This window comes from Tupaia chinensis, unplaced genomic scaffold, assembly GCF_000334495.1.
Source record: "Tupaia chinensis unplaced genomic scaffold, TupChi_1.0 Scaffold000316_1, whole genome shotgun sequence".
Taxonomy (NCBI): Eukaryota; Metazoa; Chordata; class Mammalia; order Scandentia; family Tupaiidae; genus Tupaia; species Tupaia belangeri.
This window is the reverse complement of record NW_006159809.1, coordinates 8,797,946-8,803,044: the sequence shown is the minus strand read 5'-3', so window position 1 is coordinate 8,803,044 and position 5,099 is coordinate 8,797,946.

Here is a 5,099-nt window from a genome sequence, read left to right as displayed (position 1 = left end):
GCCGGCGCGCGGCCGCATCCGCCTGGGGTTCCGGGAGCCGCCCGCCCGGGGCGAGCAGCGGGAGGGATGCGGCCATGCGAGGAAGAAACGGCGCCTGGCAGGGAGCGCTGAAAGAAGAGGATGGGATTTGTTAGCAAAGCAAATATCTCGAGGAGCGGGCCCAGCGCAGCTCCTAGCCTCAAGCTCCCGCACCCCTAAGAAGCAGGACGGAGAAGGAAGGGGGCCCGAAAAAGGGGTTCTGAAGGACCTGCAAGTCAGGGTGGAAAAGAGACATAAAAGCTAAAGAAAGATTACAAAGGATTGGGTAACATAGAGGGGGTGAGGAACCAAAATTCTTGACTGCAAAGCTCTATTCTGGTTAGGCCAGTCTTGCTGGTGACAATTCAGTTCCCGACTTAAGCTCTTAGTAACGTACTTGTCCTCTAAAAGCCCTCCGCACCCCATCCCCACCCCCCCATCCATTGCCTCCCTAACCCCCAGTTTATTGCAGACGGGGCAGGGAGGAATGTAAGGCTCAACTACCCAACAAATCTGGGTTAGGGAACTCGGCTGGCCTGCCTGTGATGGCCCACCTGAGAAGCTAGGAATTGCCTAGCTTTGACAGCCTTGCTTTTGACTCATGAACGATTGATGCTATAATTAATGCACTATTCCTGCCAAGAGAGATTTGATTAGAGAGGAATGATGTTTCTAAGAATTTATTACCTGTATCTTTTTTACATAAATTTATAATTTGCTTTAGGAATATTTCAGTGGTATTCTTAGTCAAATATAGATGGTTATCAGAACTCAGACTAAAAACTTACTTGGAGTCAAGAGTTTTGGCATTTTGCACACCTGCGTAATGACCACCATGTACACCACCAAGGTCTGTCATTTGCACATTCAGGTGTACTGAGTGGTGCAACATTTAAAAGGCAGATCAGGCTGAACCTGGATCATCTTAAATCATGGCCCAAGTCAAAGACTGCTGCACAAGGGGCCATGCAGGTGACATAGTGGTTAAGGCACTGGACACCTACATGGCCAACCATGGTTCAAGTCCCAGATTCAGTGACTTGAAACTCACACCAGGTGGGTGTGTGTGTGTGTGTGTGTGTGTGTGTGCCCAAAATCCAAAGATGAGAATGGAGAAGGGATTGTGACATAGTCATCCCCAGAGGTTCTCTCTTTCTTAATTTACTATAAACTGTTAAAAGTAACCATGCCACTCCTTAGAAATTTCTTCTACTGGATATCTATCATTCTGAACTTTGGCATTCTATAAAACCCTAGGGCATGAACATGATATAGCCAAATTCTTCTCAATGGTATAATTTTTTCTCTGATTTCTAATATAGTCCTCATTTTCATCTGAGACCTTATCAAAATGGCCTTTGCTGTTCATGATTCTATCAGCATTCTGGTCACAACCACTTAATCAGTCTCTGAGTTCTAATTTGTAATCTTTTTGTCTTCTGAACCCTCTCCAGAATTCAGGCTTTTTTAAGCCTGCTTCTACAGACTCTTCTAATCTGTGCTCATTACCCAGTTCCAAAGCCAATTTCACATTTCAGTTATTGTTATTAGTAAGAGCCCCACTTTTCAGTACAAATTTTCTGTTTTGGTCTGTTTTTCTATTTCTGTAACTGAATACCACAGACTGGGTAATTTATAAAGACTAAGTTTAATTTAGTTCATGATTCTGGCCATCCAAGGTCAAGGGGCTATATCTGACATAGGCCTTACTATCAGCAGAAACTCTCCATAGAGTCCTGAGGTGGCACAGGGGATAATGAGAAGGCAAGAGTGTGTGTCCTGTCTTTCTCTTCTTATAAAGTGACCAGTATTCAATCTTGAACCCACCCCCCCCCATAACATTTCTAATTCACAAAGACCCTACCTCTTTTTATTTTTTCCTACAGGGTACATGTGCTCACTGGAGAGAAAGCGAGAAATGAACCCCTTCTCCTCCATTCTCCTCTCAGGATTTTGGGCACACACACACACATATGCAGCTGGCATGAGTTTCTAGCCGCTGAGTCTGGGACTCAAACTGTGGTCAACTACATGGTAGTCCAGCAACAAAACCATTTTGTCATCTGCTGGTCCCAAGACCTCACCTCTTAATACCATAATGGGGTTTAGTTTCTACCCCTTTAATACCATTACTGTAACAACCATATTCAGCGTAATGAATTTTGGGGAACACATTCAAACCATAGCATCTTCTTAGCTGGTTATATGATCAAGTGAGCAAAAAGATTTTCAACTTTTCTTAGGGAAAAGATTCATATTTATCACTTACTTCAAAAAGAGACTGGAAAATGTCACATTTAATTAAAGTATTCCTCACCTAAAAGCCTTTTGATTTTTTTTTTTTTTTTGGAGAGGTTTTTGCTATAGGGCATGCACGCTCTCCAGAAAGACAGAGAGAGAGAGAGAGACAGAAAGGGAGAAATCACCCCCCAAGGGGGATGGCCATGCCACAATCCCTTCTCCTCCATTCTCCTCGGAATCTTGGGCATGCATGCACACACGCCTGGTATAAGTTTAAGCCACCAGGTCTGGGACTTGAACTGTGGACGGCTACATGGGAGTCCACCAACATAGCCATTGCACCAACTGCTGGTCCCATGCCCTTTGATATTTCAAGCCCTAAAATAGGTCCCAAGATGACCCAAAGTTAAAAAAGAAAAAAAAGTGACCTGTTTGTTAATAAGCAATATATTCCTTCATTTGAGAAACAAGAGGCCCTGTGGATTTTCCAGGGAAATTCAAAAAGGTTGTGGAAAATAGAATTAAAATACAAGTTTCTTTTGGTACCAATAAATAAATCTATAGGGGTTTTTCATAAGTTCTTTCCATGAACTTTTTAAAAACCTCTGTATATGTTAACCTAAACCCTCTCATCTAAAAGGTTCTGGTAAGATCTAGAAGATATTGCCAAAGAGTCAAGATAATGTTTTAATGCTTAAGCAACACTTTTGTGCTTAAGAAAGAAAGGAGAAGAAAATAAATGATGTATGAAGGAAAGAGTCCATCTGGGTCTAAAGTGAACATCTGAGGAAATAGGATTTTCTCTCCTGAACAAAAAGTTCTAAGCTAGGAGCCCAGACAGTAGCACAGTGGTAAAATGAGACAGTCTGCAAGGCTGACTCACATGAGAAGGTTCCAGGTTTGTGTTCAGAGACCTCCCTGAGTACACTGGACATACACATGCCCATGTCCACAACTGGCTAGAGCTGGAGTTGGATTGTGGCATCAAGACACTCTTGAGGGTTCTCTCCCCACCCCCAAAGAAAAAGTAAGCTTTTTTTTTTTTTAAGTTACGAACTAAAATTAAAAAGTAATGATTGTAAGGGTGTGCCATTCATTGTCTCTCCATGTAAATCCTATTCCCTGTTCATAGGATCCAATGACTCTGAGTCATCTTCGCCATGCTGCCTAATGAACTGAAGGCCATCAGGGCTTCCAGTTACCATTTCTAAATAACAACCATAATTAAAATAACTTTATAAAAAAAATTTTTTTGAGAAGTTTTTGCTATAGGGTGTGTGCACTCGCCAGACAGACAGAGAGAGACAGAGAGATAGAAAGTGAGAAATCACCCCCCAGAGGGGATGGCCACACCGCAATCCCTTCTCCTCCATTCTCCTCTTGGGATCTTGGGCACACACGCACATGTGCCCGGCGTGTGTCTAAGCCGCCAGGTCCGGGACTCGAACCACGGTCTACTACGTGGGAGTCCAGCGACATAGCCATTACGCTAACTGCTGGTCCCCTAACTTTATAAAAAATTTTAAACATTCCCATGTTTGCAATTTTTGTTACCCCCATATAAATTCCAATACTAAATAGCAATAAAATTATTAAAATCAAAAAGGCTTGTATATAGTAAGAATGTAGGGAGCTGGAGCACATGCGTTTCTCAAGGGAGCTTTGTGAAGAAATGTGCTCCAGAGGACAGAGAAGATGGTGGTAAGCCTCATGAAAAAATAGCTTGGGCCCCTGAGGCCTACAAAAAGAAAAACAAGAACAAAAGGTACAAGTTGGGGCTTCAGAAGGACCCCATGTGCGAATACCTTTAGTTCTCTCCCAAGTTAATTTAAATTCATCCAACATACATGCACACCACAGTCACTTTTCAAATCTGATCAATTTCTCCGTTTTTAATTCAGTGAATACCCTTCACCTGCAAAATTAGGTCCAGACTCCTAGGAATGCACACATGGTTACTAAGGATCTCATTGCTGCCTGTTTAATAACTTCACATCACAAGCCAGTTCCTTAAAATCAATCACCCGCTCACAGACGTATGGATATGTATATATGTATATGAATAAATACATCCTACTGTTTCTATTTCTCTGGAAATCCCTGACTCACACAGGGTTGATTCTTATAGTGGTTCTAGAGAAACAGGCTCTTAAGAGTCTTTCTAAATTGGTCCTGGGGTTTTTGGAATTGACTTTCTAATCTAATTATATTTAAAGACATTAATGACTCTTATCTCTAGAAGAGGGAACGCTGATGGTCCATAGTGTAATATGGCAACAGAGATACACAAAATATTGCCATTGGATACTCCTCAACACACACAAACAAGAGGCAAGGATCTAGGTGACTGTGTATGGGATACCTTCAAAGATGTTCGTCAAGCTAATGAGTAGAATGAGAGTGGCTAGTTGCTTCTGAGCAACCTTGTCTTGCTGGAAAAGGTGAAGAAAGAAAAAGATGAATTTAGGGATACCCAGCTCATGTGCCACATAAATACCTGAAAGCTTCTATATCTCCCCTGACAGAGACCTTTACCTCTAATAGGCATAGTGCTGAGATTGCTGAAAAAGCCCAAATTGCAAATCGAATTTCTAAACCCAAAATGTCTACTGCTGAACAGACATCTTGAAAGTTGGAATGCAGTATTTGGGAAGACTCTGATGAAGCTGGGGACATTGGACCTCTAGAGTATGATAAGTCACCTATGTCAGTAAAACAAACAAACAAACAAACAAACAAACAAAAAAACAGCGTCTCGGGGCCAGCAGGTGGCGTGGAGCTAAGGCACTGAACTCCTACATGCCTGACTGCAGTTAGAGTTTTGGATCTGGCAGCTTAAA